This window comes from Plodia interpunctella, chromosome 15 (genome assembly GCF_027563975.2).
Source record: "Plodia interpunctella isolate USDA-ARS_2022_Savannah chromosome 15, ilPloInte3.2, whole genome shotgun sequence".
In the NCBI taxonomy this organism is placed as follows: Eukaryota; Metazoa; Arthropoda; class Insecta; order Lepidoptera; family Pyralidae; genus Plodia; species Plodia interpunctella.
This window is the reverse complement of record NC_071308.1, coordinates 2,066,115-2,079,194: the sequence shown is the minus strand read 5'-3', so window position 1 is coordinate 2,079,194 and position 13,080 is coordinate 2,066,115. Positions and strand designations below refer to the sequence as shown.

At 34.6% G+C, this 13,080-nt stretch overlaps 1 non-coding gene across 1 annotated transcript; it reads left to right on the top strand.

Annotated features, from left to right (window-relative positions):
• Window positions 1-10,656: 10,656 nt before the first annotated feature.
• On the top strand, window positions 10,657-10,728 carry TRNAA-CGC (transfer RNA alanine (anticodon CGC)). Its single transcript has one exon. It is a non-coding gene; the product is annotated as a tRNA-Ala (tRNA).
• The last annotated feature ends 2,352 nt before the right edge of the window (window positions 10,729-13,080 follow it).

The following is a 13,080-nucleotide window of genomic DNA, read 5'->3' as shown; positions in this document are numbered from 1 at the left end:
TAATATAGTGGTATAGTTTGGGGGTTAATTTTTTGAAGAATAACGAAGCTATGTTTGAATTGGCTTCTTTAGCTATATATAATTATATTCCAAAGTTCACTAATATTATAAATGTGAAAATAAGTTAGTTTGTTTGTTACCTCTTCACGCTCAATCTATTCAACCAAAATTCTTGAAATTTTGCATACCATGTATTTTGAAATATGGAGAAGGACATACCTATCATTTCGGAAAAATTACTGTTCCCATGGGAAAATCACGCGTGCGAAGCTGCGGACATAGGATAGTTCAAAATAAATTTACCAACTTAAAAAACGCTAAAACAGCCCCCCAAATCACATACCTACTACTGACATTTGCAAAACTATGCGGGGGTGAAAAATTGATATTTTATTACGCGCGCGGTCCACTTTTTTTCGATATATATTCTCTTTTCGTCGTCTGCGACTTTGTTTTCTATTCACCAGCTAAGTTTCCATTACAGTGTCATTTTTAAGGGAATTTCTCCCTTATTTTGGGGAAAATAAGATATGTTTTGATGAATTTTCTGTTTAAAAAGTTATGGTGAACCGCATGCGTGTATTTCTTCCGCACGAACGCATAGTATATCATTTTCTATACAAATGTCCCTTGAAATCTTTTGTAGCAGTCTAATCTACTAAGAAAATAAACAAAGGGTCGACTATTCGTCTCAAAGGGGAGAGATTTACATTCGTCTGATAAAACACTTCCGCGATGTGATTTTCATAATAATATATAGCGGATTCCTGAGACGCCTTAATTTTGTTACGTAAATCAAGTGGTTCAATTCTGAAGGGTTCTTATAATATTGTTCTAGAAAAAAAAAAATGTTTTATTATTCACAATTCAAGACATATTTATTTCTTAACGAATGTGTGATTGCTAACGCTAGTGTCAGATGTTATTAAGGTAGCATTCAGACATCTGACATCGGCTTTTACGACTATATGCACCGAACTAAACTGTCAACCAATGTGCGTTAATAAAAGATTTTTTTGTAATTAAACTTGTAGACAAGTTAAGTATAAAAATATATATGAATGTCGCTTTAATAATATAATTCTAAACAGCGTTTAAAACTTTATATTTGTTTTAATATTTTTACAAAGGTAAAAATAAAAAGGCAAAGTTACATGTTGTAAAACGGGCAACTAGAGCCGAAAGCAATTAACAATATTGTAAGAAATGTTATTTTCCATCAGTCATCCGATCACCAATAAAAGTGGTCCGGAATCGAACTCGGGCCCGCCATAAATCAAGCTAAGAGCTAATGCTGTGGTTACAGCGAATTTCACGGTCCATAGCGAATGTTAATTTGCCCGAAATTGCTTCTTGGGTGACAGGAATAAAAATATTCTAAACAAGATTGTGCTTTCATACTTATTATAAGCTCTCAGTTCTCCTCTCGCCCACTACAATAATAAAATGATTGAAAGTAATGTTGTACAAGTAGAAGGTAAGTAAAAATCCTCGAAGCGCACTTGTTTTGAGCGCACCCGTCGAAACGCACCGAAAAATTGCGCTTCGAGGACTATTAAAAATACTAAAATTTCATTCTTTGAAACGCACTTACGTTGAAATCTAGGGAAGAGTTCATACTCTTCCTATTCATAGAGAGTGAAGCGGTAACTTTGATGAAGTAATCCTCACTAACTAATATTATAAATGCGAAAGTTTGTTTGTTACCGCTTCACGCTCTATCTGCTCAACCAATCTTTTTGAAATTTTGAATACATGTAGTTTGAAGTATGCGCATGGTGAAGGACATAGAATACCATTCATCTCGGAAAATTAATGTGGGCGATAGCTTGTTATATATATTAGCTCTTCTTCATAGTCGTATTCCTCATGGCTGAGGGTCGTGGTCATTACGTGTCATTACATCATTACGTCACACACAACAACTTTCTTGGCATTATTAATTGAGTGATTTGCCATTTCACACACAAGTTAGTTAATAATAATCAACCAGTGTGCAGGTTTCCTCACGATGTTTTCCTTCACCGGAAGCAAGTGGTGGTCGATGAAAACTACTATATATGAGTCAGATTTGTATACAAACTCATGTGGCACGAATAGGATTCGAACCTGGGACCTTTCAGTCCACAAGCGGGCGTCTTAACCATTACACCACCACCGCTTGGTGAAGCGTGTAATATAGTGATATTAGGTACTAAAGAGCTGATTTTCTCAAAACATTGCGAAACTTCTTGAAATTAAGTATACGTCAATTGAAGATGGAACTAGGATCAAAAGGTCATCCGTTTGGGAATTATGATGACATAAACAGATATACAGACACATGTCTCTCCCCCCCCCGCGCAAGCGATTGTAATAGACGTGTTTCTGTTAGCTCTGACATTTTATTTCGATAACTGTATTAAAAAGTTTCGTTAAAGTGTTTAAAAGGTGAAAAGTTCGAAGTGTTTTTTTCGGTCTGCAATTTGTGGTATAAACTGTGGCTGTACTTATAAAACTGTGCGTTCTACGTACGAATAATCTTTGAGATAAACTCTGTGATAATGTTTATAAGTGGGTGATTCGCCTAAGTACAGTACGGGGACTATACATTCTTACCCACTACAATTTTTAAAAGCTCTCAGCAATACTACATGCAAAATTTCGTCGTCGACGCTTAAAGCAGTTTGGCTCAGCGGTAGTTCATGGTGCTGTGAACTCGAGTATCACGGATCGAGCCCCGGTGGTGGCAGATACAAGATTTCGTCACGACACTTTTATGTAAAGATTTGTTTTGAATAAGCAGCAGTATTTTAATTTGAAGTTCTATACAGACTTAAGACAAAAAAAAAAAAAAAAAACAATTTTTTTTTTCTCTTTTTTTTTATTATTTACAAAACATGGCGAACTACGAGAAATATTGTATTGCCTGTAAGGACTCTCCTCCACCACTTGGACAACAGGATAAATGTTTATGTACACATTGTAAACAAAAATACCACCTTAAATGTTTGAACATAGACAAGGCAACTTTCTTTAAATTGGATACGAAAGCTAAGTCCTTGTGGAAATGTCCGACTTGTTTCAATGTAACAAATCGTCGTAAAGGTGATAACTCGAACACACCAGTTAAAAAAGCAGTATATCCTGACGATTCGATAATGTCTTGCGACGATTCACTTGCTGTAGACCAATTGGAAACTTCTCCGGGACCTCATTCTTCTACTTCTACGCGCATTTCTCTTGGAGGAGAAGTTACATTAGAAAGTATAGCAAGACTCCTGGATATGAAGCTTGATGAAAAATTTGAATCGCTGAAGAAATCCTTTAATAACGACATGAAATTTTTAATCAAAACAGAGGTTGTCCAAGCTATTGAACAGGTGAAACTGGAGTTTACGGAAACTACGGATTTTCTACAGCAGGAACAACAAGTACTAAAGTCAAATATTGAAGCTGCTGAATTAAACATCAAAAAGCTTGAAGAACAACAGACTGAGTGGAGTCAAAAAATGAATTCGCTACAGCGGCGCTTGGAATCTATTGAGAAGGTTTCCCGGAGTCATAACGTTGAAATTCAAGCGGTGCCCGAAAAATCTAATGAAAACGTCTTGTCACTAGTTAAAAATTTGTATGCCGCTGTTAATCTACCTACAATGGATACCGAGATCAGCATGTGTCGAAGGGTTGCTAAGCTGCCGACTACGTCAGCCAGTCGCCCACGTAATATTCTTCTCTCGCTACCTACCATTCGACACCGTGACACCCTTCTTTCGGCGGTAAAGCGCTATAACAAGGCTAATCCGGGCAACACGTTAAGTTCCGTACACCTAGGAATACAGGGTGTAAAATGTCCTATTTATGTGTCCGAGCACCTTTCTCCGGAATGCAAAGAGCTGTACGCTTTAACCCGAGCGGCTGCCCGTAATAAATACAAATATGTATGGGTCAAATTTGGTAATATATATATTAGAAAAAATGATAATTCCCCGGCTGTGCATATTAAAAATAAAGATTGTCTTTCCAAAATTAATTAATAAATTGATTTTTTATAACCAATTTCAATTTACTTTAATTTACTATGATTTTATTTATCTTTTTTTTTTTTTTTCTTTCAATATATATACACTATTCTCTCTTTTTTTTTTTTTGTATATGTACAATTTGATATAAATAAAAACCTTCAATATGCTTATGTATTATCAGAACGTTAATCGTATGCGTACCAAAACACATGAACTATATACTAATGTTCTTAATAATGATTATGATATTATCTGTTTAACTGAGACTAATTTAGACATAGGTATTTTTAACGAAGAATTATTTGATGAGCGTTATAATGTGTTCAGACGGGACAGATATGAGTGTAAATATGACCAACGTAAAGATGGAGGAGGGGGTGTTCTTGTTGCTATAAAAAAATGTTACACGGTTACTCGTAAATCATCGTGGGATAGTGATTTTGAAGATATATGGATTTCACTTCCACCTAGTTCTAATAATCGTTTGCCGTTGAATATCTGCGTATGCTATCTACCACCTTATCTTAAAACTGATGCTATAGATAGATATATGAATCATTGTCAAAATATTATACTAAATAATTCATCATCGGAAGATTTCCTAATGGTAGGCGACTTTAATTTTCCAGACATAGAATGGGAAATGTCTGATTCTGAATCGCGACTAATTCCCCACGCTTCTAATTCCATTAAGGATAGCTTACTTGTGGATACCATGACTTTGTGTGATCTAAAACAGTTTAATCGTTTTAAAAATCACAATGACCATCTTCTTGACTTGGTTCTGTCTTCTATAAATGAACTAGCTGTCAAAAACGTAGATCCTTTACTAAAGCTGGAAAATCATCATCCATCTATAGTTATCGACCTTGATTACCGTATTCGTGAACCTAACTCTGTTAAAATGAATCGTAATCTTTTAAAACCCAATTTTCATAAATGTAATTTTGTTGCTGTCAGAAATTATTTAAGTAAAGTGAACTGGCATGAACTCTTAGATGACTTAGACCCTGATAGTGCTGTTGAAGCCATGTATGTTGAAATTAATTCAGCTATTTGTTTATTTACTCCTCTCAAAAAATGTAATCCACATCAATACCCGTACTGGTTTAGCTATCCTCTCATTAGGTGTCTACGTGAAAAGAAAAAATACCATGACTTATACAAAAAATTTGGCAATCCACGGGATTATGATACTTACAAATTGTTGAGAAGTCGTAGTAAACGTTTGATTGAATCATGCTACAAGACAATGCAAGAAGAAGTAGAGAACCATATTGATAAAGACATTAAACAGTTTTTCAAATTTGTTAATAGCAAAAAATCAAGTATGGGTATTCCGGATTCGATGACATATGGTGATAGTACTGCTTCAACGCCTAAAGAAATTTGTGATTTATTTGCTTCATATTTTTCATCAGTTTATGAAAAGCCTAGTGCTGGAAAATCTAATTATGAAATCGATGACAGACATAATCTCACACTCCCACACATAACTATTAGTAGAGATGATATTATAGATAAAATTAAAAAACTGGATAGTCATAAAGGACCAGGCCCTGATGGAATTCCATCATTTTTTATTAAAGCTTGTAGTGAGGAGCTCAGTTTGCCATTGTGGATAGTATTCAATAAGTCACTCAAGGCCGGTATCTTCCCATCTACTTGGAAAAACGCCCTAATAATTCCAATACATAAGTGTGGAGATAAAACTAAATGCGATAACTACAGACCTATAAGCATATTATCGTGTATGGCAAAAATTTTTGAATCTATTGTTTACGATCATTTATACAATCACATGAAGCCACTCATATCTGACCATCAACACGGTTTTGTCGCTGGCAGGTCAACAGTCAGTAATTTGCTCGTTTATAAAAGTTTTATCTGTCAAGCTTTTGCAACTCGGCGCCAAGTTGATTCGGTCTACACGGATTTTTCAAAGGCGTTTGACAAAGTCGACCACATAGTACTTGCTGCGAAATTGGAAGCATACGGAATACATGGTAATTTGTTGAGGTGGATTATATCATATCTTTATAGACGGAGTCAGATCGTTGCAGTAAAGGGCTTCCTATCTGAACCAGTAACTGTCACATCAGGCGTACCACAGGGATCTCATCTTGGGCCATTACTATTTATCATATTTATCAATGACTTGTTGGACAATATTTCAAGTGAAGTCTTACTGTATGCTGATGATGTGAAACTATTTCGTATTGTCAACGATATTGATGACTGTCTTAAATTGCAAAAAGACCTAGATAATATCAATGAGTGGTGCTCTCGCAACAATATGCATTTAAATGTAGACAAATGTTTTTATATAACCTTTACAACAAAAAAAACTCGCTTTCAGTACGTCTATCATATCAATAATCACTTTTTGACAGAGAAGAGTGTTGCTAAGGATCTGGGTATATATTTTGACTCAAAATTAGATTTTAGGCATCATTTTAATCAAATAACAAAACGTGGATATCAACTTGTCGGTTTTATTTTACGTAGTATGAAATATTTCAAAAAGCCTTTTACTCTGATCTATTTATTTAATGCCTTGGTTAGATCCATACTTGAATATGCCTCTGTCGTTTGGTCGCCTTATTATGATGTGCATTCTTCAAATATTGAAAGAGTTCAGAGATGTTTCCTGCGGGGTTGTTGTCATAAATTTGGATTGAGCCGTATGTTATCATCATATAATGAAAGAGTGGAATACTTTGGGATCACTAAAATGGATAAGCGCAGGCAATTCTTTGCGCTAACATACCTGCACAAAATCATTCACTCCTCCATCGATTGTCCTAAATTATTAAGTTTAATTAACTTCAATGGTCGATCTCGCGTACGTAATCCGCGTATTTTCCGTGTTGAGGTTTACAAAAATAACACCTCGTTTTTCAATCCCATTGTCAGGATGTGTCGAGATTTCGATGAGCTGAGACATGGTAACGCTGATCTTGACATTTTTAACCCTAGTCTATCTCAGTTTAAAAAATCTTTAAACATAGCATTGAATATGTGATTGTCATGATCTTTCTGTTTTTTTGTATTATATATTTATAGATATATATGTATCTTTTATGCGTATGTATTGTTTATACGTCTTTACTTATATAATATCAATTTATTCTACTGTATAGATTTAGGCTTGCTTACACGAAATTTATTTTGTTCTTCTGTGTACACTTTATTGGATTATAGATTAGTTTGATAATTATTGTTAAGTCAATATTCTGTACTTTATTGTCTGTAATCTGTTTGTGTGCCTTTTAAATAAAATAAAAAAAAAAAAAAACATGTCAAACTTATAAGATTGTCTGTTTGCTATTTTTTTTTTAAATAAAATGGCTACCAATATAGCAACATTCACATTCATGAACAGAATGTGAAACCTAATTCTTAAACTAAAAATGTAAGGTATTGGATGAATAAAGAAAATGGGTTTTTAAAATTTCAGTCGACTTCGTGACATTTTCAATAAATTCTTATAAGAACTCTCGCGGTGTTAAGTTAAAGATAAGATTTGACACTAGATGAGTTTCTACTCATTCCTCATCATCAATTAATATAAGGTCATATTTATAAATTTAGTTTGAACGAATTGTAAAAATATGACGTTGCTTTCAGCAGATTTATGAGACCGTTAGGTTGTGTCCAAGACAAAACTGTTAATTATTATGATTAACTAAGTTCACCAAACTTCCTCATTCATCCATTGTCTCTAACACATTTCCTTCTCCGGTTTTGTCCGTATTTTATGGCAACACATCCAAAAAATCTATTCAATGTGTCCAATATGCCTTGTTTACTTTCAATGGGAACCAAGATGCGATTCAGAACCTGTATACCTTAACATCTCACCCGAGAGCGTTCACCCTTGACCCTAACTGGCATTGGTCATCTCGAGACGTCTTGCCTCTCGCTCGCACTCGTGCCAAGTTGTATATGTCGCGACTATTCTGCTGGCTGTGCACGAACTCTACGGCCGCGTGGGGATCCGTGTGTCCTAAGAATTGCACTCGGCTACACGGTTCACAAATGGAGGAATTTTTACTATTGTCGAATTGGGACTTTCCAACTACCTAGGCAAATTTTATATGGATCTTGCATACTGTCATAGTGATGTATTGTGACGTCACGGATTTTATAGTCAAAAAGCATTTCTAATATACTTTAATGAGACCGAAAAAAATACTATATTTCGTATTTAATAAAACTGATCAATTAAAGTGACATTTGATTATTGGATTTGGTTATATACCTGTATGCATTTTATTGTATAACCAGTCAAATAGCTAATTATTATGGGATAATGGCCATTAAATGAAAATGAGATACAAAAATAAAGAACTGATAGAGGAAAACTCTTACATCAATCAAAATTCCTCAAGTTAACATGATTGACCGACGTGACTGGTCTACATTAATATAAATTTATATTAACTAGGTACTTATTAGAACAAACAGTTGTTCTTATATGATCCCCAACATGTGTGTCTGGTTACAATCGAAACTGGAAGAGCCAGCGAGCATTACCGGACGCGCGGGAACGCAGCGGTTATTTTTACATGTCCAGGAAATAGACATTTCTATCTTTGGACCTTGGAATAAAAAAAAAAATGGCCATGGCCACAACTACTGGTCAAAAATGTTCTTGTCAAAGTTGACATGAAAACAAAAGAACATAAAAAGTTTTTTTTTTTTAAGAAAGACAACAGCCAGCTACATATCCGCATCTAAAAAGACATGGATGGTAAGCAAATGAGCTAGTTAAAGCCGGAAGAAATATCTTTTGATAATGATATTTTTTATGAAAAAAAAAATTATTTGTGACACAGGCTTTTATCGTCATCAGTGAGATCTTGTTGCATTGTTGCAATATCGACATCTTATTTTAATGCACTGGTATGCGTTATGGCCAAAAAAAATCATTGCGACAAGAGAAAGAAGAAGGAATTTAAAACTGTTTGTCTACAGACATATTCGGGTGTCCGACCATTGGTTTGCATTATCTTCTGGACGACAACAAGCCACCATATTCTGAATATTCGACCTTGAAAGGAATGTTTTCAAATTCAATATTCTATCTTTAATCGAACATTACAATTTTACCGGCACTTTTTATTTCAATTTTTCCACAGAAGTGACCACACAGCCGGCACCGGTGGGACATCGTGTAATTACAGCGGCGTCTGGGGGTTGGAAAGGGGTGCAAACAAAAGAGAGACGTAATGATTTTTATGTGATTTTTACGCACCACCGCGCCCCGCAAGGAAGTGCTTATTATGTCGACGATATCGTTAAAGCGGTATTTTTGTCATTTATTATTCGTTTTGTGGTATTAAATGCGACGATTACGGTTTTATTATATTTTCGTATCATTTACGTTTACGGCGATTTTTTTGACATGGTACTTATTTGATATTCAATAGAAGTTCTGAAATGTTTAATTAAGTAATTAAAGTACTTAGATATATCACAGATTTGATGAATTTTATGCAAGATCGATTTGATGAATTTTATGCAAGTTGAGATATTTGCGGAGGAATGTGGTGGAATATTGAAGGCTCAAATGACGATGGCTAGTAAAATAATTATAATTACATAAGTAGGTACTTTTCCGAGTTAGGAACAAATTTTTTAAGAATCCAAATAATAATGTCCTACAGGTTAGGCATTTTACTATTATTTAAATCGATACTATCAAATTTTGACATACATTCAATATAAAAAACGGAAAAAAGGTTGACTCATTTTGGTATCAACATTGTACGTGTAAACGTACAATACTAACACAACAAGAATGAATTTTCGCCTTCATCACCCCAGTGCATAGATTAAAACACAGACATCAATAGTTTGAAACATAAGCTACGGATTAATATTTTCACTAGTTAATTAAAACTGAACAACTGGCAAAACATTCACAACTGATAACAGAGCCAAAGCTGTTTTTAATAAAGCCCCATTAATACCGCGGTACAGCGCCATCTATCGGATTACGTTGACACTGAGATGAAAAGCAGGACAATTAAATTTATTGTCATTATTATTTTATTATTAATTTATATCATTAGTAATTTAATTTTTTTATAGTGGCAAGCTGCCGGGATATTTTGAAAGAAAATGTTTTGTTTATATTATTTTAAGAGCTACCTTCATGCTCCAAAACAACTTTTTTTATATATATTCACTTACATTTTTATATAAAGTTTATGACGGTTTCCACAAAATACATTTATTTTATTAGTCAACAGCCAGTTAACAGCTTAAAAATGTTTTAACGCTTTTGACAAGTTCTTTACTAATAAAGTATGTGCATTAAATATATATAAATATTAGCTGCGCCCCGGGGCTTCGCTCCCGTGGGAATTTTGGAATAAAAAAATACCCTAAGTGATATTCCAAGTTTTATTCTACATGTGTCCAAATTTCTTAACAATCCGTCCAGTACATTTTACATCAAAGAGTAACAAACAAATTACACACGGGTATTCGTATAATATAAATAGCATACATATTATATTCCAATATAAATTAAATATAACTCGTTCAAGACTTACTAATACGCGAGATCAATAGAAGTAATAAAATGTTATAACGCCTTATCAATAAAACTTCTTCGGTAATTTCGATACGCTGGCCATTAGGGGGTATAACTCAGTGGTAGAGTGTCTGCTTCGCATGCTGAAAGTCCTGGGTTCAAATCCCAGTACCTCCACGAGATAGATCTTTTGTTTTTTAATTTTGTACTTCATTTATATAATATTAGTTGAATCTCCAACGTTCGAAATTGATTTGTTTTGTATGAAAAGCCCTAAAATGAACGTATATGTTAATTTTATTTAGTATAAGTACATAATGGATCCTATTTTTGAAATAATATATTATAACGATCAACAGAGCATGATAATTACATGTAGCACGTGTCTATGGTCAAACGTCAAACAAAAAATATCAGATTTTTATTAAATTACTAGAGATTTTTAATAAATTACTGTATTGTTAGTAATAATGTGCACTGACGTGCATGGAACACAGGATTGACACCCAGGTGGGTGTGGGTATACGAGTAGTAATTTTGATAAAATATACTCGTATTTATTAGAGCGTCAAATATATTATATTTATTATTGAAATGGTAGTTAAATTGTAAATGTGAAATGTGTCTTTGCTTTTCGTTCATAACTTTAAAACGGAGCATTGTATTGAGGTGATTTTTGGTATGTAGATATTTAAAGAGCTGGAAAGCGACCACTTTTTACCGTGGTAGTAATTTTCAATACCTTTCATACACTTTCCCAAAGGTTTATCGATCAATAAGCCTAAAGTACAAAGTCCACAGTACAAAGGGACAAAGGGCACGTATTTTGGTCCTGATAGAGCCTTCCTGATTTGTTATTCCATTTCGTGTGGTATTTCGGCTAACATCAACTATGCATTCGCTGTGGTTCCAGGTCATAGAGTAAGTACACGTCCAGAAGGACTGTTCCATCATCAACAGCCATTTAAACGTCCCCACTGCTGGGGCAAGGAGTTTGGGCTATGACCCTCCACGCGGGCCCATTGCGGATTGGCGGGTTTTAACGACTGCAAATACAACCGGGACCAACGGCTTTACGTGCCTTCCGAAGCACGAAGGAGCTCAAGATAATTTTGGTCACCCATCCAATGACCGACCATTGTGAGAGTGTCTTAACCGCCACTATCACAGGCCGAGCGCGCCAACCACTGTGCATTGAGCTCCTCCATAAAACCGTAAGACGTATCTAGAGGCGCGAAAATTATGACGTTAATTTCGGCTATAATTTCACATTTGTAGTAAAAGTCAAGTTTCATCGTGAATGCATTCTCAAAATTTGAAGTTTGCAAATTATCGTTTTGGCGAACAATAGAGCCATAACACATGAAAAGAATAAGAATTTATTTATGGCAATACTTGCGCAATGACACGTGAAATTTTTGACGAAAGACATGTACTGGTTGTGCCGCTATAAAAATTAGGCAGATTTGAATGACATAGTCGAAGTAGAGGATGATTGATAAAAGCAATAACAAGAATCCAACCAATCACTGATGCACATTAATGGGTATGTTGTTCTTAATTTAACTGCACTTCAATTTGCGTGCGCCTTCCAAATATACCTATATCTTAAGGAAATATACGCAAATCATGCGTGAAGCACTTTTTTGAAAAACTGTGCTCAGCGGCGTACAGAATGACGAGTTTATTGAAATTTCCCTATAGTAGCAATCGTTTTGCAGCTTTAGACCTAATAGTAGCTTGATTAATACAAGTCATCGATTTATTGCAATTCACCTTAAAATTATTTGTCAGATTACCTACATTAATTTAAACAAGATATAGATTTTAAATTTTATGTTAAATCCAATTCTCGTTCTATATACACATGGGAATGAATTTATTACTCTATGCCCATAATCGGGTTTAGCTATACAACCACCAAAGGTTCTGACCTTTTCAGTACCCCTTAGCTAATTGTTTCTTTGATGGTTTTTTAGCCGATTGCCGAGAAAGAGAGCTATTAGTATTCGATTATTGGTGACGATGATAATTTCTTTCAAAAGTTCGGCGCATAAATGATTTTAAAAATTTAAGTCTTAGGTAAATAGAATATACGCGTTTACCATTTTCTACAAATACATGCATCGATGTGCCATAAAAAGTTTAATTTTAATAAATGCAAAATTTTTATTACATTTTAGTTCTAATAAGAAAATGCATAAAAATACAGTTTTAAATGTCTGTAAAAATAGACATACCCTTTAAAAAACCTTTTTTTGATAAATTGACAGCGTTTTAGTTTCTTGTTGGTCCATGCTTGGTCTGTGGATAAAAACCTATTCATTTGTACAATATTTTTTTCACAACATAAGGCAATGTTCACACTTGACAGCGTCGCACGACTCGTCGGTTTCGGAAATTGCGCGGCGAGTCAATTTCCAGCGCGCAATCCCGCGGAAATCTCACTGTGCTATCTGCGCGCACCTTTCGTCTTTTGTCCGCGCAACCGACGCTCGAGCGCCTCGGCACAAATGGAAATCTTTTTTC